Source organism: Furipterus horrens, unplaced genomic scaffold (assembly GCF_987537825.1).
Source record: "Furipterus horrens unplaced genomic scaffold, mFurHor1.1.pri manual_scaffold_5, whole genome shotgun sequence".
Taxonomy (NCBI): Eukaryota; Metazoa; Chordata; class Mammalia; order Chiroptera; family Furipteridae; genus Furipterus; species Furipterus horrens.
Window position 1 is genome coordinate 108,004,078 of NW_028327175.1, and position 24,078 is coordinate 108,028,155.

The 24,078-nt window shown below is 43.2% G+C and overlaps 1 protein-coding gene across 2 annotated transcripts in view; it reads right to left on the reverse strand.

Moving 5' to 3' along the window:
* The window catches only part of SNX29 (sorting nexin 29), a 581,450-nt gene that overhangs the window by 189,054 nt on the left and 368,318 nt on the right, over positions 1 to 24,078 (reverse strand). The gene's annotated exons all lie outside the window — the stretch shown is intronic.

A 24,078-nucleotide genomic window follows, 5' to 3' on the forward strand; every position in this document is an offset into this window, starting at 1 on the left:
TTACAGGACTCTCAGGTACACTGCTTTAAAAAAAAGGCTGCAGGAAGGCATTACAGGACATCAAAACTTTGTCCCAGTCATGAAATGAAACTCATAATTTATGTTTCTCAAAGTCACTTTATCACTCATCCCTGTTTTTAAACAGCCTTCCCTTAAGCAATTAGCTCTCATGTTGCACTGCCAAAAATGATAACTATTTCCCATCCCACCAACATCCTTGCTTTCTCACCTCACTTTTTAGTAAGGAACAAAATGTGAAAGGCCGCAGCTCTGTCTTCCAGCATGGCTGGCCAGGTCACAGGACAGACAGGCCCAGGCCTGCAACGCTGAGCATTAAGTCGGCCTGGGCTTTCCTTGCCTCCAGGAGGCACCCACCTGGGTCTGGACCACTGCCAGCGTTCTGTGTGTATCTGTTTGTTAATTTGTTCTTTTGTTTTACAATGAGAGGTATCAGAGCCACATGTAGTTTTAAAAATCAGTTGAGATCTAAGACTTTCTGCTGGGAGTAAAGAATGGGCAAATAAAAGTTTTAAAGAGTTTTTTATTCTCTCCTCTGGGTAGCCCTGGAAGCTTGCACAAATGCAGACTATCACACTTCTGTGAATTAGTTTTTGATGTGTCTCTTTTTCTCAAAAGACTGAGAGTCTTGACGGCGATATTCTCAGAGCCCAAGACAGTATCAAGGACACACTGCTCAAAGAACGCTCCTGTCGGATGGATAGATATAAAGATGTACAAATGGACAGACGGGTCAATGAATGGTTGGAGGAGGGGTGGGGATGAGAGGAAAGGAGTGTGAGCAAATTGTCTAGTTTACTCAGATGGACATCTAATTTCTTTTCAAGTAATTAAGATACATGGATAACACCTGTACAAAGACACCTATACAAGGACATTTATTGCAACACCATTTATGACACTAAAAGCCTGGAAACAATGAAATGGCTCCATAAAATATTGCTACAGTTAGACCAGCCTGTACAACTACTAAAAGAATAACATGGATCTCCTCTGCTAATAGGGAATAAGCTCTAAGATACAATGTCAAACGACAAAAGCAAGACATAAAACAATATGTCATACAAGCTACTATTTTCCTGAAGAAGCTGGGAGACAGATGTGCCTATGTGCCCGGATCTGCATTGATCGTTTCTAGAGACACAAGAAACTGCCGAGTGTGGGTGACTTTGAGGGAAGGGCAGTGAGAAGCAAAGGGTCACAGGCAAGAAGATGATTTATTTTTCCCTGTAAAACTTCACAGCTTGTAAATCTTTACCATGTAGTTGAGTTGTTACCCTTCTAAAAAATAAGTAACAGCCTTGAAATTTTAAATTAAAAGAAAAAAGGATTATGTCTATGATGGGGGAAAAAAATATGGCAGTGACTGGCTCTGAGAGAGTGGGGTGGAGATTCACCTGCAAGGGGCACAGGGAACATTCTGGAAGGATGTGATGTTCTATACCTTGACAGGAATGTCAAAACTCAGTGAGCATCCAATTAAAATGTGTGCACTTCACTGTACATAAATGTTACCACAAAAGAAAAAATGTAAACAAGAATATTAAACTCCAAAAAACACACTTTAGTATTTTGGAAGAACTATAAACTAATATTTGCAATTTACTTTAAAATGCATCAGGGGGGAAAAAAAGATGAATTGATGGATGTATAAAGGGAGGGTAAAACAAATACAGTCAAATACTAATGGCTGCATCTAGGTGATGGGCATACAGGTGTTTGCTGTAAAAATCTTTAATATAACTATTTTAAAATTTTCAAATAAAATGGTGGAAAATATGTCTTGATCAACCATGTAGAAAAACAACTGAATTATCTTTCTATTCTCTGCATAGAAAATGACATTATAATATCATCACTGTCTTATAAAGAGGCTATCCCAGTATAACCTCTATACTTAAAGCTATTAGATTAAAAATGTAGGAGAAATAGTGTAGAATTGTGTTAGATGGTTAATTAATATAACATATGTCTCTGGATTCTGAGATATTGGTGGTATTTACCAGCTCTTTAAAAATGATAATGTGTTGTGATTTCTTTCCCCATTCTAAATAAATAATTTTTTATTTTTTTCCCAAGGACTGGATTGGGACTTAGGCTGCTGGGATTGAGCTCTGACTTGGCTGTGTGACCTAAAATAAGCCACCACACCTCTCTGGGCCACTCCATCCTCCTGTAATAGCCCTGGTGGGGCAGTTGAGAGGCTTCAACTTGATCTGCAAGCACCATCCTTGGCCAGTGCCTGATGGAAGACAGCTGCTTGGTGAATGGCAGTTACTTTCATTATTCACAGACAGAGTTCAAGGATGTTGGACAGAACAGACCAGCAGCTGGGGGTCCCAGCAGCCCTCAGCACTGCTCCATTCCCCAAACACACAGGCTCTCCAGCTTTTCAGGTGCTTACTCTACAAATTCATACTACGTTCCTCTCATGGGGCAGACATTCTGGGTACCAGGGTGGCATCAGTGCACAGGAGAGACAAAGCTCTGGGGCGCAAGAAGTAGTCACTCCATCAGGAGAGACTGCCTTTATACAAATAATCAACACTATTAATTATATGATTTCCGTGTGAAAAGTCTGCAGAGCAGAACTGGGATAACAGGCCTCTCTCTGCAGGAGGATAAGGGAAAAGGACTTGGAGGAAAGGTGACCACCACTGAGGGAGACGCCTGAAGGAAAACAGCCTAGTTTCTAGCCTCTAGTCTCTGCTCAAATCAAGGGCAGCCACTGAAGGGAATTAAGCAAGGGAGAGACTGGGCAAGCTCACGTTCCAATGTCACTCTGGATGCAGAGAGGCTGTGAGGCAGGCAAGAGGGAAATGCCTGGAGGCTGCTGCAGACAGAGAGACACACAGACACAGAGACACAGACACACACATCTCAGCTGTGCACATGAGAGAATATGCCAACATCTCTACCCCACTGCCTTTTATGAACAGATTGTTTTAAAGCTCAGTTTTAAGAAAAGTGCTAATCAACAACTGTCTACACTTCCGCTAGGCTTAATTACTAATATAAAGTTATCCTTGTGAAGAATTTTCAGACAATCTCTAGTGAAATACTTAGGCCTATAATAACAAGATGAGAGATTCTACTACTCCAAGTGGGCTTCTGCCACAGATGAGGAAACCAAGAGCTGAGGAGTGAAGAAACAGCCTCATGGTGTGTTGGTCTCCTGGCTGCAGACTTCTACTGCCTCTCAACTCTATGGGGGAAGGGCCTTCTTACCTGTTCCTGACAGGTCCCTGGAGTTACTAGTACCTGCACCATGGGCTTAGTGACCAGAGGCTCCCCTACTGCCCTCCCCCAATGCCCTGCTTCAGCAAGATCTGGTTCTAACAATACTTGGATCCTTTACCCATACTGAGTTTCCAAGGAGGAGCTCCTCTTAAAGAAAGGGTTATACAAGCATAACTTACTTAAAAGGAAAAAAGTTTAGAAAACACTAAACAAAATGCCTCATTCGACCTCATTTCATCCTTCACTCCTCTTGAATAACCAGAGAAATTGAGGCCCAGAGCAACCAAAAAATGCCAAAGAAAAGCAGAGTTGTGCAAATTCTAGAATCCAAACCCGCTCTCACTAGTTATAACTAGAGAGTAAAGGTAGGACTTCCTTAAAAACACTGCAAACACCACTGGAATTGTCACTTAGAAATTAGCCAGGGAGCAGCATTTAAGAGCATTAAGGGTATCAAAGATGTTTAGGCAGCAGGTCTGAGAAGCTTGTTATTACAGACAGGGGTAGCTTTGGTTTATCTGGGTAGATCTGCTGGAGACATCAGACTGTGAGGAGAAGAGAAGGGACCTGCCATGTCTGTCACTCCAAATGCTGTCTTCTTGCAAACAGAACATCCCTCATGAGCTTGCAAGGGTAGGCGTGTCACTGGGAAAAACCCTCCAGGGCAGAGATTGTGGCTCATTCGCTTTTGCATTTTCAGTCCCTGAGTCTATATCTCCCCAAGGCCCCCATCAGGGGTCGGCAACCACGGCTCCAGTTCCCTGCTCATGACAGTCCCCAGGAACATCCTTCAGGAAACATACGTCAGGAGTCACTTCCTGCTGTGAAAGTGGCCATGTCCACTCCAGGCTCCTTCCTTACACAAGTGCCCAGACATGTACCTTGCAAGGTTTGCACTTTTCAAACCCTACGTGGCTCAGGTGTCCCCGACTCAGTGGAGCCTTTTGAACCTTGCATCCCCTCTCACAAAGGGAGCTGAGTGCTGCCGCAGCGCTTTGTACGTGTGTCTATTACAGCCCCTCTAACACGCATGGAGGTAGGTCACTGGTTTACTTTCTGCTCCCCTACAAGGCTGCAAGCTAACTGGGCACCATGCTGTGCCTTAACTCACCTCAGAATGCCCGGGTGATAATCCATGACATGTATCTTTCTATTCAAACAGAAATGTCTGCAAGGATAAGTACCCAACACATCAGGATGGTTATCTCTGGCCTGGGGAATGGAATTGAGGGTGATGGCGAGAGGTTTCACATAGCACCTGAATGTTTGCATTGAGAATGTACTCACATGTTACTCGTACCTTCCAAACATTTTTCCCTTTAATAGCAGCTATAGTGGATTAAATGGAGACCCCCAATAATACGTCCACATCTTAAGCCCCAGAACAATGTAAATGTGACTTATTTGAAAAAAACAAAATCTTTGGAGCCTGTAAATATGACCTTATTTGAAAAAACAATCTTTTCAGATGTACTTAAGTTAAGGATCTCGAGATGAGCTCATCCTAAATTATCCAGGTGGGCCCTAAATCCAATGAAAAGAGTCCTTATAAGAGACACAAAGAGGAAAGACACTCAGGGATAAAAAGGCATGTGGCCCCTGACCTGCGTGGCTCAGTTGGTCGGGCATCATCCTGCAAAGCCAAAGATCACTGGTTTGATTCCACATGCCTGGGTTGAGGGTTTAGTCCCTGGACAGGGCGTGTAAGGCAACTGATGTTTCTCACATTGATGTTTCTCTCCCTTTCTCCCTCCCTTACCCTCTCTCTAAAAATAAATAGACAAAATATTTTTTTAAAAAGGAAAAAGAATAAGGAATGTGAAGAGAGAGACAGGGATTGGAGTGATGTGGCCACAAGCCAAGGAATGCCAGGAGTCACCAGAAGGCAGAAGAGGTAAGGAAGGATCCTTCCCTAGAGCCTCCAGATGGAGCATGGCCCTACTGACTCCTTGACTTCAGGGTTCTAGTCTACAGAACTGTTGAAGGGTAAGTGTGTATCGTTTTGTTATATCTCTTGCCCTCTTGCTTGGTGCCAGGCCACGTTACACATTTTTAATAGATCATCATCCTAATGGGTCAATATTATGATCATCCTCATTTTACAGATGGGGAAACTGAGATTCAGAGAGTTGACTTAACTTGCGCCAAGGGCACAGGGTTTTAACAGAGCTAGGAGCAGAACCAGGCAGTGTGTGGTACAGAGTCCACCCTGGGCTATAACACCATCTGAAAAGAGCGCAGCTTTACAGTTACAGAGCTCTAGGCTGGCACTCTGACTTTGCTATCCCAACCAAGGCAGCTGACTTTCCTGAGCCTCACTTTTCTCAGTTATAAAGTGGGGAAATATTACTTCCCTGCCAGGCTTATGATGGATTAAGGGAAAGAATGAAACACAGCATCTGGTTATTACATCCCAGTGATTGACACAGAGGAGGTGCTCAGTATCTTCTGAAGAAATGAGTAAAGTAGGGTCACAGTGTTTGTTATTCGTTAGTAGAGAAGGTCATTTCGGAAGGCTGGGGGCAGGGGATGGCTCAAGGACATGTTCTTCCAGGAGGAACACAGTGACTAGAGGTACAAATCATTTTTTAAATTCACTCCCCCAACCTGATCCACTATGCTGTCAGCTCTTGGAAATGCCAGGTAGGTGGGTGGGTAAATAAATTTCAGAGAACAGTTTAGGCAGTTGATTAGCCTTAGTAATTCCATTGTGCAAGACAGAAAGATTATAGTTTTGATAGCAGAAAATGAGAAAGAATTCTTGCAGCTGAACTCTCTGTCCTCAGACATTAAAAAGGCATATTCCAGAACCTGCCTCTTGGACAACTCGCTCTGTGATATTCAATAAGGAAGACTAGCAGTAACAGTACCTCCCAGAAATACTCGTAGAGATTAACAGCCTGCCCCCCACCGTCACCACCAGGGGCTTCCACACCAGCTCAACAATGGCCTCATCACAGTTGGGGAGCCCCTATTCGTGTGCCCTAAGGACTCAGGAAGCCAATCACCAAAACTCTGTTTCCTGCAGAAATTAGACACAAGAAGCTGACCCACAGGGAGAAATCTGCCTGATTTTCAAACTGTCTTTTACCATTAACCAATAAATGATGAAGTTTTGCTAATTAAAGATGGCAGGCATAATACAATTTAACATCCATTTTATAATCACATCTCACTAAGTGCAATGTTTCCCTAAGCCTTTTTGAAACTGATCACTTTTTGAGATGTTTTTAGAACTGAGTCAAAGCAGCACGAGGCACAGTCCTAGACCCACAGACTGGCCCCAATGGTGTTTCTAACACCCTGAGGTGTATCAGGCCAATCATGTCCCTGCTCTGAGCTGCCACATCTCACCCAAGAAAAGGCAGAGGGGCAGAATAAAGGGGGGACTGTGCTGTTTGTTGCCTGCCATACATTCCCTTCCTCGAAAATCACTAACTGCAGATTTGTGTGGAATGACACCATGCCTCGATCCAAAGGTGAGCACAAATAACTCAGGCCAATGAGCATATCCCATTCCTGTGGCCGCAGTGACTGGTTCAAGGCTGGCCAACGAACTAACTAAGCTGGCTCGATCACAATAAACTTTGGGGATTTTGCTGGCAATGCTGGAGAGTCTCATTCTTTCCCAATGACTAGGAAGATGAGCAGCCTAGCTCTGAACTTTTCAGTTACCTAATGCAACAAATTCCCTGCTTTGCTAAGACCAGTTTGGCTTGGGTTCTCTGTTTCTATCATTGAAAGCATTCTAACTGATACAGAAATGATGATCCCTTCCAGGTCCAGCACTCATTTTATATTTTATGTCTTCCTAGCAAAGCTGAGACCTGAAAATAAATACCCAGAGGGAATCCCTCAGTCCCTGCCACCAAGGAGACGGTCAGGTTTCTGAGGACATGGATCTTGTTGCTCTTGTCTTTGATCCTCAGTTCAAAGCGCAGTACCTGGAAATCAGGAAACTGAGAAATGATGGGATACATGGGACTGGCTGAACAGATCAGTAAGACCAAGGTCAGTAAACTTGGGCCCCTAGGGAGGTAAGCTTTACCTCTCTACTCAGCATCGTCACCACAGCCCCCAGCACCGCCCCAGCACCACTGTTCAGTGAGTGCCAACCAGGTGTCGGGCACTAAGAGCTCTGCGCGTATTATCTGATCGAATCCTCATAACCATCCTGGCAGGTGAGTAAGCCGTCTGTCACTTATGGGAGTTATCAGGGTCACCCACAAATAACTCTGGTCTTTCCAGATGCCTGGTTAAGACCACTTCCCCACCCACCTGCAGGGAGGTCTGTCCATGGGACTCGCTTTGCCAATGAAATAAGAAAGAAGTGGTACGTGCGATATCCAGGTGGAAGCTTCAAGGGAGAGTGTGTGCTTGGCCAGGCTCTCCTGTCCCTCTGCCGCAGTCTGAGTGTGAGGATGATGACAAAATGGAGCAGAGGCCCAGCCAATGCATGAAGGACACGTAACTTGACTGAGACAGAAATTTTTGTGTTTTCTGTAATGATATTTTGGAGTTGTTTGTTACTACAGTGTAACTCAGCCTATCCTAAAATTCCCCCTCAGCAGCCTGTGAACAATCCGTGACAGAGGACCAGCAACACTGCACCTGGATTCCTGACCCTCAGAAACTGTGAGGTCATAAATGGTGTCATTCCAAAATAACACCTCTAAGTTTTGGGACAATTCTGTTATGGAGATATGGATAACCAGTACAATCCCCAAATAAAAACAGTAATGAGTTTTGTTCACTATTTGTTATTGGTGCTATCCCTTAATGAATCCCTGGCATGCCACCACATCACTCCCAGTGATTCTGTGGAGCCAAGATACAGGGCCTAAAACTTTAATCCTGGGATAAATTCTAGGAGTACTTCCCAAACTTCAGTCCACCCCGAGGCACCATCACGATTTTGCCACATTCATATACCACTTGCACTACTGTTTACTAATGTTATTTCTTAAATTGACTCACCTTTTTTAGTTATAAAATGTACTTAAAGAGGAAATTACTCTAGCACATGGAAGAATAATTTCACTTGCTATATATGGAAAGCAAACTGACTCCAATGAAAACAAACTTGATTGAATTCTAAGAGTCAGTGGTTCTCAACCCTGGCTGCGTCAGATCACCTGAGGTATCTGGGATATCGGCCCTACTGCAGAGATTCTCTTTCAGCTGACCTGGGCTGAGCCCGGGCATCCAGGCATCTAGGTACCATCCTGACTGGCACCCTGATCCCAAGTCTTTCTTGCTTTGTCAGGGTATCTAAGAAGCAGGAAAGACATGTTAGCACTGCACCAGCATAGCTGAAAGAAAACTGAAAAGGAAACAACTTCTTGCTACCAGAGTCAATGTTACTTACACCTGACTCTTGAACCACCTGAAATCACCCTGCCTCACATCAAGGCTACACAGATCTGGGGACTGAGCAGAACCATCTGTCTGGGAAATCCTCCGTCCATGGTGTGATCTCTCAGAATACAGAGATTCTGAGCAATAGATACTTGTAGATTACGGGCTCTGGTGAGGACCTGGATTTCAGCCTCATAGCTCAGCTTGGGTAGGTATTCTTCCCTACCTTCCCCCCTCCACACACACACACTGCAGACTGGAGGGTCCAGGGGACAGTGCAAGGCCTGTCAGCACCTGACAATAGAAGATGCTAATTTTGCATCCAGTGAATAAATAAATGAGGTGTCATCCTTACTGGATCTTAGGGGATGGGTGAGATTCAGACTACTGTCCAAGGGTAGAAGTGATATTCCAGAGGAGGCCTGGGGCAGAGGGGGCAAGTCTTCTTTAGCCAGCCCTTGCTCTTGTACCAATAGCTTCTCCAAATAAGCTCTGGTTTGTTCTGATAGCCACAGTCTCTCTGTAACTGATGGATAATTTCATACCCAGATTGGAAACTATTTAAATTGAGACATCAGGAAAATCAGGGTGGGAGACATACGATAGCTCCTTATATATGACAGCAAATAGAAAATGAAAAGAGCAGTGTTGATCATCTTGTGACAAATAAATTCATGGTCCCTTGTCGGTATGCGGAATTGACACAGAATATTTTGTTCCGTCAAATTCACCAGCTATTTGCTGGGCATCCACAGTCAGAATGCAATGGTGAAAAGTGGAACCAACGTTTATTCATTCAGTCATCAAATTTTTAATACTCTCTACCAGGCACTGAGGACACAGCCAAACCTAAAATGAACAAAGGCAGAGACAGCAAATGAACAACTCTATGTCAAACAGTGATAAGTGCTATGAAGAAAAATAAAGTGGGGTGCTATTTTATTGAGGGTTATATAAGGTGGTATTTGCCCCCTTACTTTGGGTGATTTAGAGGCATTTTCTCATTTAATTCAAACCTCATACTGCTCACACTGGTGAGCATCACCAGTTCTATTTAAAGATGAGGACATGAAAACTGAAAAAGTAAGAGACTTACAAGCTCCATCACTTATTAGTCCTGAGGACTTGGGGAACATCATCTACCCTACTGCGCCTTATTTCCTCATCTCTAAATTAGAGACAGGAGCATCTACACCATGGGCTTGCTACTACCTATAAAACACTTGGGAAAGGGTTTGGTATACAACAGGCATTCAATAAAATGTTACTTATTGTGGTAGGGTGGAGTGTAAATGCCACTCTCACTTTTAAGGACTTCATTATCTGATGGAGAAGCCAAAAGATACACCTATAAAAACTAGTGGCCGATACTATCCATGAACAAACGATGCTGATCATAATACCATTCTCTCTGCTGAACAGACCCATCTTCCTGGCCAACTTCTAGTAATCCTTGGAAACCCAAGTCAAATGTCTCCTCTTTGAAGCCTTCCATGACCAATCCCAGCAGTTAATTAAGCCACACAGTATCACCATTATACCTGATAACTGACATAACTCTATCTCTTCTTTGTTTGTTCATTCTTCATTCAACAAATATGTTTCAAAAGCTGAGCTCCTGCTAGACTCGCATTGCATCCCATTGCAATCGTGTGGGACAAACTTCCTTCGATGGAAGACAAACTTCTTGAGGATGGAGAGAATTAACTGGATACATTTCAACAGAACAAATTCTTTAGTAACTAAAGAACAACATTTAAAAAGTAGGTAAAATGGGTAGTCCAGAGGGAAAAAGATTAGAGCAATTTAGAGGAAGTTAAAAATAAAAACAAGTCAGTATTGACAAGGCCTCTAACGGCTTTCTTAGAGAATGAACTGGATCTTGAAGGATGGGAAGAGTGGGAAGGAAGGAGGGCCAACACATGGAGAAAGCCAAATCTCAACAATATGAGTAGTACAATATAAATGATCCCGTTTATGTATATGCTTCCCTGTATGTAAATGCACACAAAATATCTAGGAGGACATATACCAAACTCTTCATTATAGGGATCTCTGGAAGAGGGACACATATTTTTTACTCTCTTCAGCTGCACATTATTTCTTTCAAAAATATATTCTTCAGTTATTTATGTAATTTAGAAAAAAAATTTAACGCATGTTTTCTAAAGATAAAAGGTAGAGAAACAAGACACTGCAAATAGAAGGGTATGGTAAAGGGCAGGACTCCATGGCCAAAGGGCCAATAGCAAGAGGTGAAGAAGAAGGTGAAAGTCGGGTCCTGCTTCAGGATCTGACAGACTCCTTTTAAAACAAAGCTAACATGATTCTGCATTATATCAAGGCACTGGGAGCAGCAGCTGGCTGTGAGCCTGGCCGTAACAGGAGCAGAGATGATTCCCATTGGAGGCATGCACACACTCATGCTAGCAAAGGCAATGATACTCCAGAAAAGAAATAAAAAATCTAAGGGGACCTGAGGTTTCCTTGACTGGCCAAGTCAGATCTCAGACACGTGGCTGGCCACATTAGTCGCATGGCAAACTACAACCAACCACTTGGGTCTGGATAAGACCCTTAGTTTTTTAGTTTCCAGGAAAACACATTTGAACCCTGGTCAACAAAATCATTATCCTCAAAACCAGAATAGGAGCTTTGCGGACCCAGGGCAAGAAGGCTTAGGAATCTAATGGGCAACTCCAGGACGATGCCCACTTTTCAAGAGGAGGCCATTTCTAAAACGACAGAAAAAGGGAACCAATGATTTGGCTTTTTGCACCTTAATCAGGGGTCTCTTTACCCAGATACATCTATTCCAATCCAGTCTCATAACCAACTGTTTTACCACAAGAGACAGTAATACAATCTATACACAAAAGGCTATGGATTCCAAAAACCGGCTGGCCAGGGACTCAACCTCTATGAAAATACAGGGAAAAAGCATTTATTTTTACTGGAAATATATATAAATCCATGTAAAGGACATGCAAACAGCTTCCAGAACAAACTGTAGGATCCCTTTGAGGTCCATATGTCACTAAATCAAGCTCAGCCCTAAGTTAATGATTGTCCAGGAGAGAAGGAAGTAGAGATGGGCCTTTTTTAAAAAGACTGTAAAAAATAGGAAGAAATCTAAAAACCAGTATATAGAAAGTCACTTGTAATTGGTGGGGAAGGAAAGACTAATCAGAGGGGAACTCTTAGCATGGAGAAAAAACTATTCATAATAAATATTAGGTAATAAGTACATATATTTAATTAGAGGGTTTTTATAAGTATAATGACATGGTTATTATGTATCCTTAGAAATAATGTGTGCTAATTTAGCAGAAATTAAATTAGGACTTAGACAGATAGACTTGGTCTGTAAGATTTACCAGGCAGGGTGCAGAGAGAATGAAGAGGCTGGGAGAGCCTACATTTTGAGGATGACAAAAAGGAAAGGAGTCAAGGATAGTGCTGCAGTCTGACCACAAGGGACAGACAGAGGGCCCCAGTCCCAGATCAGCCTATACAGGAGTCCCATGTGGTTGACCCAGTCACAGAAACCACTTTTCCATGCTAATAACTTTCTACTGAGAAACGTACATGCTGATTAAATATACAGTGGTCAGGAGCCAAGCATCCCGGGGTCTTGAGGTTGCTACCTGGGAAATCTTGAGGTCACTCCCTGGGGGGTGTGGGGGTGGAGTCTGGGAGCATCTTTCGTAGAAGGCAAAGGGAGAGGTCAAAGCTAACTTATCAAATAAGAGCAGGTCTTTCTTACACCAATAATGAGCATGTGTCATGAGCTCAGTATTTTGATTCATCAGATGAAAACAAAAAAAGAAAGAGCGAGCTCATTTCAGGAAGGACGTGATGGTAAACAAAAGGGGAGCACAGGGCTGTGAGCCCCGAGAGCACCTTGGCTGCTGCCGCCTGTCTTCTCTCCTGCTGGTGGGCGTGGAGCAGCAAACTCAAACCAAGGGCTCCCAAAGCCATGCTGGGGAAAAAACTATCATGGGAGTCAGCGGTTGCCTCATAATCCTGGCTTATACTTCTTCAGAATTTGTGACAGGAAAGGTCTCAGGGTTATATTTTTTTTGGACCTCAGTCTCCAAGCCAAGTCACATGAAATCAAACCAGAGAGGCACAAGTCACATCAAACATATTCTGTCTTTGACCTCATCAAGGGTAGAGTGCATGTTGTCCACATCTGCCACATCCCACCATGTGCCCCACCCTTTCTATAAGACATCACAAAAACACAAGTGACCGACGGGCAGGCTAAGCAGGTGCAGAAAATTCCTCCCTCAACCCACAGCTGGTTGTCATGGAGCAGAAAGTATATAAATCTTGATGATTCTGTACCTTGCCAATGATTCCAATTTGCTGCAATGTGAGATTGATTTTGAGGCAGTCAGCACATGCTGCATTTGCTAATAGACACAAAACTCGCATCTTAATGGAAACGTATTTCCCAAGTTCCACACCCAGAAGCCTTAGGGAGCCAGGATCTGCCCACCTGAGCCCTACACCATGGCCCCGAGAGCTCCCCAGCAGAACCCGACTTCCCCTGGAGATGAGCAAGAGTTTAACATGAGTACATGTTGGGAGAAAGGCCTGTGACTTGGGAGCCCTCTGAGGTATAGGAAGAATCTGCTTTAATGTCAAGAAGCATGTGATCACGTGGGGCAGAAAACGATGGGTGGGCCTAAGGAGAGGCTGTTATTCTCTGGCACGAAGAACTTTAAAGTGCATTCTGCAAGCACCTTTCCAGATGATTTTGTGTCAAAAACTAGTATTTCTGAGCTAAGCTTCTATGTGAGACATATTTTTAGTGGCCTCTCTTTAATGGCACTTTTAAAAATATCTCCTTCAAGACAGGAGACGATTAAAACACAATGTCCAAGTACTGATTTAAAAATCCTCTTATATCTGGAATGTGATGTTTAGAGCTGCTGTGGGACCACAGACAATTTGATATTTGATCATTAGATATTCAGCAAGTGCCACCCAGCTGAAGAATATATCTCGTATTAAGCCTCCTTACTTAAATAGCACCAGCTTCAGATGAGATCACTCCCTCTAAAGGTTTTAAAGATATCAAGAAAGACCCAGGAAGCATTTTATTTCAAAGTGAACCTTATTACAAAACTGGGATGAGTTTTTTCTACCTATCTCACTGCTGAATTTTAAATTACTTGTCTTTCTCTCCCATCAGCTCAGTTATTTCAACAGTGGAGGGAAGGTGACCCAATGGAAACACCAAGGAGCTTACAGCAAGTCTCTGTTATCTAGCAGGATCCAGGAAGGCACCTTCCTGGATAATACAATGTTGTGGCTAACAGAGTGTTACCATAGATACCACAGGTATGTGGTCAGATTTATACATCATATGCTCCATGAGTGACCATGTGTGCCAGCCTCTAAGAAGAAGGAAATGAATATGCAGTCCCTGTCTCAGTCCACAGGTGAAAAAAAGAAAATTCAGCACAAGGTGATTATACAGAGTGACAAATGCTGGAGCACAAAGTGCCTTGGAAACACATATGAGGGTCAGCCACAGACTTGGGAGGGGAGGGTCTGCAAAGGCTTTCATGGATGTGGATTCTACTGGAAGCCACATTACAGGGACCTGGTGCAAAACACAGATGTCTTGGACAATAAAGAAGCCAAAAGAATCTGTGGTTTACCCAAGACAATTGCAACAAACAGCAATAAGTAGCATGTCACAGATTGAGGTACATTTTTACGGACCTAGAGATAATGGGAAGGGAAGAGACAGAGGGAGACGGATGCAGAGGAAGAGACTTAGGCATGGGGGAGAAACAGGCAGACAGCGACCCACACACACAGGGGAGTGAGAGAGAGAGACTCAGAGGAGGTCAGGCAGAGGTAGACCAACAAAGACAAGACAGAGAAAGTGAGGAACAAAGAGAAGCAGGGAGAAAGAGGAAGAGAGCGAGAGAGGAATAAAAGAGATGCACACAGAGGCAAATAAAAAACAGAAACAGAGCAAAGCAGAGAAAACAGAGAATACAGGAGAAAACCAGAACCACCTGGTCTTTGAAAGGCAATGTGAAAGAGGCCCAAAATGCTGGGGGATCCAGGACTGTGACATGGCTGAGACCCAGGCCAGCTGGGGAGGACATAGGCCAGTTGGACTGAATGCCAACCTGTCACTCACCTCCGGTGGACTGTGGGCAGACTCACTGTACCCCGCACCACACAATGTCACCTCCCCTCCTCCAAGCCCATCAGATCCCGTACCCAGGCAGCTCATGAAACAAACCAGGCTTCTACTACCTCCTTGCCAGCCGGTGCCTGGGTAAATAAGATGATATGCAACTCAGCCCTACATCTCCCAAATGCATTCCTTGAAAAGCCTCTTAGAAAAGATGCTCCTTCAGGAAATAATTGTGAGAAATAACGCATATAATGCACACTATATCTACACCCTTTGGAGAGCCATGAGGCACTCTGGAGTAAAGTGCTACAGCCAAGAAACCTATTGAACACCCTTTAATCTAACATTGTTCCATCTTATTCCATCGGAGATCTGAATCTTTAAAACCACCCAGAGTGTTGTGCCTAAAGCAAAATAGACACTACATTTTCCTTGAAATAAAAAAGAAGGAAGGAAGGAAGGAAGGGAGGAAGGGAGGAAGGAAGGAAGGAAGGAAGGAAGGAAGGAAGGAAGGGAGGAAGGAAGACAAAAGTGTAAGCAGCATGGTGTCAAAGAAGGAGATCTGCATTCTGTGCTACCAGGAAGCTGCATGCCTCGACGTAAATCATGAAATTAATCTGCACCTCAGTTTGCTCACCTGAAAAATGGGATGTAATACATTATACAGAGCTGTTCTGAGAGTGAGAGGACAAAAATGCAAACCAAGATCAAGCACACAGTACATGACTAACGAAGTGTGGTTCCCTCACCAAACAGACAAGGGAGGGGTCAGGTGAGAGCAGTGGCAGGAGGAACAAACCAACAGGTTGATGCTTTGAGCCAGGGAAGTGATTATGCGGACCCCAAGTCAGACCACACCAGGCCACCTCTTCTGCTTGGGAACAGAGACTAACCAGAGAAAAAAGAGGACTCCAAATTCAATTATATACAGTGAGACCAAGTTTCCTCCCCCCGCCCCCCATGGGAACAAACCTGCATTTAACGAGTGTTTCACTTTCCGCTTTCCCCATACTGTGGCTTTAAATGACCTCTACAGCTCACATGTTACAGATTCTATTTTCCTGTCTCTACTTATTATTCAAAATAGAAGCTCTTTTCCCAGAGAAGTTTCAGGGCTGTAATCAAATCTAGCTACAAGGTAAAACACAAAAACAAAACCCTCTAGCATTGATTCACATCTTATACAGGGCGGGGGTGGGGGGTGGGAATAATGAGAGCAGTGTCCTAAAAAATACATTCAGAAAAAGAAAAAGAAAAAAGTCAACCCTTACTCCCAAACTCATTCTTAAAGTAAGTGACTTAGCTTAAAAGTCTATAATATCATAAAAAGATACCTACCACTAAGAAGAAACTGTCCCTGTGCCTACCTTTTAACTTCCTGTAACCCTCACCCAAGGATATGTTTATTGATTTTAGAGAAAGGAGCAGGGGGGTGGGGAGGGAAGGAGAGGGGGAGAGAGAGAGAGAAACATAAATGTGAGAAAGAAACATCACCTGGTGACTTCCCATATATGTCCCGACCAGGGATCAAACCCGCAACCTCTTGGTAAACAGGACGATGCTCCAAAGAACTGAGTCAGCCAGCCAAGGCTGTGCCTATCTTTTAAAAAAATTATTGTTTTGTCCATGTAGTCATTTTCTGTCTATGAAAATGAAGTTCTCATTTAACCAACATTCAGTGAGCACCTACTATGTGCAGGGCACAGTGCTGGGCCCTGAGGATTCAGAGATGCAAACAGGGTGGGGCTCTTACCGCATGCCCACCACTGAGCTGTTTTACTGGCAGTGTCTCAACAAGCTGACCAATGAGGCTGCTGCCATGTGATTCCCCATTTGACAGAAGAGGAAACTGGGGGTTCCAAATAAAGCAGCCATAGTTCTGCCCTTCAGGTGTTCAAACACTGTTGGTCTGGGAGAGAGTCTCATCCACGGTCTGTAGAGAGTCAGGCCAAGAGGAAATGAAAGGAGAGGCTGACATTTCCAGGACAAATGCCTCTCACAATTAAAAGGGAGATACGGCTCCAGATCCGCAACTGAACTTCAAATTTTGTCCTTCCTTTTGCCCCAGCTGTCTGACTCTGGAGAGATGAATGAGCAGGGTGGGCTTGAGGCAATAATGATAAGGGCAAAGTGTCCACTTGGGGCCACTGCTAAGTGACCAGCTTTTCCCAACAGCCTTCAGGCCCTCAATGACAGCCTTACTCTTTCCCCACTCTGGCCATCCTAACCTGCCCCAGGAAAGGATCCCATGAGGATCAGAGCTGCCTTTGTGTGAAGAGATATCCTGAAGGGCATGCAGACTTGAAGCAAAAGGGAGTGTGGCATGGAGGAGAGGTGGGCTTGCATGTCATAGGGGCCCTGGAAAAAGCTGGACTCCACTGCATACTACCTGTGATATTCATTCATTCATTCATTCATTCATTCACTCACTCACTCACTCAATGAGCCAACCCACCTTTACTGAGCACCTACTCAAGGGGTGCATAAAAGAGACATGGAAGTTGCCCTCATGGAGCAGGGGAGACAGATACTGATCATTAAGAAACGCAAAATTACATTAAGAGAAGGGAGAGGTACATATAAGCATCATATTCAACATGAAAAATCTGACCTTGTCAGGGCATCAGGAAGGTTTCCTGAGGAAGTAGTGAGCTGATAACTTGAGGAGAAAGCTATCTGGGCCCAGAGTACTACTGCAGGCAGAGGAAACAGCAGGAGCAAAGGCCCCATAGAGGAGGAAGCAAAGGGCCTGGAGCAGAAGAAAGCCGATGGGTTGGGAGCCTAGCACCGCAGTGGAGCATTATGAGAAGCCTCTCAGGACCTATACCCTTCTACATCTCAGATGCCATATTTAAAAGAGGACAATCATCCCACGTGATTCACAGGCTTGTCTTCAACATTAAGTGAGAGAATGAAGGTGAAGACCCAATGTGTGCCTGACACATTGTTGGAACTTGATTAAATCATGAGCTGCTGACGGATGCTCGCCCTCGGGAAAAGTTTTCCTGCAACAGGTGAAGGAGGATGGAACATGGTGGTGGTCTTCCCCAGTGCCCTGGGGTCTTACAAGGCAAGATCTCTGGGGCTTCACTGACCAAGCTGAGCGTCCCCGCTGCCAGATAACATTCTCACCTAAATGTAGGATTTCATAAGAATGTTATGCCAACATTGTTGTAAAAATAAAAACGGGAAGTAACTCAATATCCATCAACAGAAACCTGGTTAAATAAATCATGATATTGCCAGTTTAAGGGAATATAATAGAACCCTTAAATAGAAGGCTGAAGATCTAAATGTAAAGTAAAATAAGATCTCTAAAGTATTTGTTAATTGGGGGAAGGGGGAAGTAATATACAGAACTGCAGGGAGCAGGCTACTAGATAGTAAAACGTGGGGTGTCTGGAAAGACAAATCTAAGACTAGTCATTGTTATTATATTTGGGTAGTAAAACTAGGAGACAGGGATGGAGGGGGAATTTATTTTTCACTACTTGACTGTTCAGCATGGGTGTAACAAGTTTTGTCAGGAATCGAAAATTTTTTAAGTTTCCACTGTTTAAAGAAAAAACCCAGTCTTTCAAAGCAGATAGATGGTCCCAGATCTGCCAATTCGAATTGTGTGAGCTGAGTTACTTCATTTCTGAGTTTCCTCTTCTGCAAAGTGGGATCATAATAGCAATCACTGCTAGGGTTGGTAAGGAATAAATGAATACTAATACTTTTAAGATATTTAGTTAATTTTTTTGCAGATATCAATTACTCAATAAATGTTAGCTATTAAAATCAGAATTATGATTTGTATTAGCTGCTTTATTGCTTTTTACAGTTCACAAGGAGAATAGTGCACTGAAGTTGCTCTCTGGAAATGCATCTGCAGTGAAAGTACTCACCTATCTTCCTTTCAGCATAAAGGACACACAAGGACTCCCACAGAGTTTAAACTGAACTTATCCTATGGAATGGGACCACTTCTTGGTCCCTACCTGTCATCAGGTCCCTCTCCACTAAGGTGGGCCTTAGAGGGTGTCAGGACCTTGAAACTGGGTAGGGGGGCAGGAGAGACTTGCCTGCCCACAGACTGGCCCCACTCATACCAGGAAACTGAGGTCAGCGCCAGGACTTCTCTATCCCTGCACCCTCACTGTCCTTTCCCAGCTGCAGTAAAAGGAGAAGCCACGTTAGACACTGTCCAAGCCTTTCATGTAGGGCAAACTGGGAAGGCCATTGCAGAGGGTCAATGGGCAACACAAGGAAGTCCCTCATAACTGCTCCCCCCAATTCCCTAGGGCTGGTTGAACGTGGAGGAAGAAAATAGACTTTGTGATTAAATCTGAGTTTGAATCCAGCTCTACAACATACTTAATGAAGATGTGGGGTCTCTGTGAGCTTCAGTCAACCTCAAAAACAGAGATAAGGTCACTTCCCACAAAGGGGTCTTAGTGTACATGTAGGTGTTTGTTAAATGTGCTTCCTTCTTAGGAAACCTGCATCTCCCCAATTAAAGAAATCCACAAAGGCGTATACAAAGTTGTGAATTATGAAGGATTAGAAAACAGACTCAATCAGGGAGGGAGTGCACTGTAGGGCTTTAAGTCCTGGAAGCAACATTCATATGCTGGCCTCACATAAACAAACAGGGTCTGATGGGAACCAACGTTCTTGCGCCTCCTGATGGAAGCACACACCACATCCCGAAACATCAGAAAATCAAAGCCGAAACTCATCGAGCTTGTAGAGCTCATGATCAACCCAAAAATCCAAAGGAAGGCAAGGAACAGAGAAATATGGGGAGCATTACCATAGAGTTGCAATCAACAAAATCCTAACTAGGGTCTGGCCAAGATGGAGGCATAGACTGACACACTGCATCTCCCTCCACAACTAAGAAGGAATACAACTACATCAAAACTAGAAACAACCAGAAGTTCCAGAAAATCAAACCACATGGAAGTCCAACAAACAAAGATATAAAGAAGAAATACTCAACCAGACAGGTAGGAGGGGCGGAGCTGGGGTGCAGAGTACGCAGTGTGGTGGCTGGCAGCAGCGGCAGGCCAGCAGAAAGCGCAGACACACATTTTAAAAAGTCGGGAGGGACACCTGGGAAGCATTCCCAGCTCCTCACCGGCCCTCGCATCTCACGGTTCCAGCATCGGGGAAAATCAAGCCTCATTGCTTCTGACTGTGCAGACCAGTGCAGGTTGGGGCAGAGGCAGAAACTGCCAGTCTCTCAGCACAGTCTGCTTATTTAAACGGCCCCCACAGTCCTAGAATGTCTGCAGACCCATCCACCTGGGAACAACGGCCGGGGCAGCAGCTAGAGAGGCACCAGTCTGGTGCGGAAGTGGGAGAGGTGCCTGGAAAAGGGGCAAGTGCTGGGCAGGCAGCATTGTTCCCTCTCAGACCCCTCCCCAACATACAGCACCTTAACGTGGTGAAATAGGTCGCTCTGTACTGACGAATCCCTAAGGCTCCGCCCCTTATAACGTAACAGAAGCAACAGCTCTACCTGGGACGCAGAGGCAAACAAACACAGGAGCCTGTCAGAATGTGGAGACAAAGATGTATGACCCAAAAGGGGAAACAGACCAAGGTTCCATTGGGAGAACTAAATGACAAGGAGATAGCCAACCTAACAGATGCAGAATTCAAAACACTGGTGATAAAGATGCTCACAGACTTGACAGATATGCTTGAGTACAGCAGATGCATAAGGCTATGCTGAGTGAAACAAAGGAAAACCCACACAAAACCAATGGTGAAGGGAAGGAAACCGGGGTTCAAATCAATGATTTGGAACATAAGGAAGGAAAAAACAGTCAACCAGTGCAGAATGAGGAAGCAAGAACTGAAAAAAATGAGGAGAACTTCCCAAATTTTGCGAAGGAGATGGACATACAGGTCTGGGAAGCACAGAGGATCCTGGGAGAACTAGACCCAGAGGGGACCACACCAGGACACAACATGAATGAGATGCCACACGTGAAAGATAAAGAGAGAGTCCTGGGGGCAGCAAGAGGGAGGTCTGGAGAGTTGCCTACAGTGGGGTGCCTATAGGACTATCAGCTGATTTCTCAGAGGACACTTTGCAGGCAGGAAGGGACTGACAAGAAGTATTCAATGTGATGAAAGACAACCTACAACCAGGATTACCCTATCCAGCAAAGTTATCATTTAGAACGGAAGGGCAGATGAAGTGCTTCCCAGACAAGGTAAAGCTAAAGGAGTTCATCATCACCAAGCCATTATTATATGAAATGTCAAAGGGACTTACTTAAGAAAAAGAAGATCAAAACTATGAACACCAAAATGAGAACAAACTCACAACTATCAACAACTGAATCTAAAAAATAAAAGCAAAATCCAACTAAGCAAACCAGAACAGGAACAGAATCATAGGTAAGGGGATCATTTGGAGGATTATCAGCTGGGAGGGGGGAGGGGGAGGAATGGGGATATGGTGCAGGGACTAAGAAGCATAACTGGTTGGTACAAAATAGGGGGAAGTTAAGAATAATATAGAAAAGGGTGAAGCCAAAGAACTTATATGCATGACCCATGGACATGAACTAAGGGGGGTGGGATTGCTGGACGGAAGGGGGGTACTGGGCAGAGGGGAGCAAAGGGGGAAAAAAACTGGAACTACTCTAACAACATAATCAATAAAATATACTTAAAAAAAATTCTATCTAGGAAAAACTACAGTTCAAAGAGCCAAGTTCCTTCAACAGGGACAGCAAAAAGGCAAGGGGAGATAAAACAGAAATAGAGGGGGAATATGCAGATTACAACAGACGGAAGAAACCTATCACTCAAATGCAATATTTGCGCTTCATTGGGATGTGATTAGAGCAAATAAATTGAAAAATATTTTAAGAGAACTGCAGGAAATTGAACACTGATTAGACATTTGATAATATTAAGGAATTACCATTAATTTTTTTAGGCATGATAATGGTACTATAATTATCATTTAGTGATAAATATTAAATTATTTATGAATAAAATATCATGGCTTGAATATGCATCCAAATAATTTGTGTTGGGAAGTGACTGGATTGTATATGAATGACACAAGAATGACTGTGAGTTGATTATTATTGAAGCTGAGTGATGGGGTTTCATTAAATGAGTCTCTGCTTTTAGAGAGGTTTGAAATTTTCTACTTTTATTAAAACTAAATGAGTAAACCAAAGGTTGGGAGGGGATATTTACAACATGTAGAAGTAAAAAAGATATATTAAGAACTGCTATAAATCAATAAGGAAAAGAAACACAATCCATAGAAAGAAAATGGGCAAAAGGCCATGAGAAACCAGTCACAGAGGTAGAAACCCAAGTGGGCAACAAGCAAATGAAAAGATGGTCCAGCCCTGGCTGGTGTGGCTCAGTGCATTGAGCATCAGCCTACAAACGGAAGGGTCACGGTCCCATTTCTGGTCAGGACACATGCCTGGGTTGTAGGCCAGGTCCCCAGGTAGAGGCGTGCAGGAGGAAGCCAATTGATGTTTCTCTCACACATTGATATTTCTGTTCCTCTCTTTTTCCCTCCCTCCCCTGTCTCTAAAAATAAATTAAAAAAAAAAAAGATGATCTACCTTACTTGTGAGTAGAAAATGCAAATTAAAACCACCTCATACTTGAATGTGTTAGTAGGAATGTAAAAATGCTGAAAGGAACTCTTGCACACTGACAGAGGGATCACAAATAGGTTTTTTACTTTACCATATGGCGAAACTCAGTAAAGTTTAAGGTACCACACCCTACAACTCGGGAATTTCATACTTAAGACATTAACTTTCAGGAAACATTTGTGTAATGAATGGATGTAGGAAGTGATAATAAATGGCTACTAAGATCAAAGAGAGAGAGAGAAGTAAGCATTGTGCATTTCCTGATAGAAAACATTGCCCCAATAAGAATTATGTTTCCAGCAAAATAAAACCTGAATCCAAGCCCCGAGATTCAAATGCTAATTTAAGAAAATACAGTTAACCGAGGAGCCTGTCAAATAGCACTGATTAGAGATGCAATCAGGTGGTGAAATGACCCAGGATTCAATAAATGCATTGTAAAAAGAGAGAGAGATATGAAAGAGGGTTCTACAGGATGAAAAGAAATATAAGAGAGCAGTTAAATTCAGAGACTGCAAGTAGCATAATGATTTCCAGAGCTGAGGGAGAGGGGAAGGCGAGTTCATGTTTAATGAGCCTAGAGTTTCAGTTGGGGAAGATGAAACTGCACGTCCAGGAGGCAGGTGGTGGTGACATTCCACAACACTGTGCATGCACCTAAGGCCGCAGAACTGTACACTTAAAAATGGCTAAAGTGATGAATTTTATATTATGTATATTTTATTACAATTTAAAAAAACAAACAAAAAAAACATTAAGAGACATGAACAATATAACACTTGGACCTCATGGATCCTGATTCAAAAATATATATAAAATTATGGTATGATAAATTTAAACACTGATATTTGACGGAATAAAGGAATTTTTGGTAATGGAAGGATGACAATGATATCATACTTATATTTTCCTATTTTTAAATACACACACACATATACACACTGAGGTGTCTGTAGATAAACTAGCCCCCAATATTTGATTCAAAATAAGGCAGAAGAGGGAAGTGGGTATGGGTAACTTCAAAAGGACAGACCAGGATTAATAATTCAATTTAACAATGGATACATAAGGTGCATTATACTAATGTGCCTACCTCTGGGCATTTAACATTTGATGTACCAAAAAAGTTTTCAAATGATAAAGAAATTATTATAAATGTGTTAAAAAAAGACAAGATGTTCTCAGCATCATGATTTGTGATAGCAACATAATGGCAACTATCAATGGACATATGACTGGATTAAAAATACTGTGGTATTTCATTCAGCAGAGAATTAAAGAGTCAAGAAAGTGAGTGAACCAGGTCAGGAGCTCTCAGCTAGGGGTGACTTTGCCTCCAGGGGACATCTGGCAGTGTCCAGAGACATCTCTGGTTGCCATGATGGGGTAGGTGCTACTGGCCTCTCGTGGGAAGAGAGTCAGGGATGCTGCTAAACATCTTACATGCACAGAACATCCCCCTTCCCAAATAATTATACAGCCCAAACTATCAAGAGTGCCACAGTTTAAAATCCCTATGTTAGATCCATATGAGATAGTGTTCAAACCATAGTACTGAATTAAAACAAAAATAAGAAGCAAAGGGATATGTAAAAGTAACACTATGTAGGTAAAATTTACACAAAACCAACATTGTTTATTGCTAATGGGGATTTATCT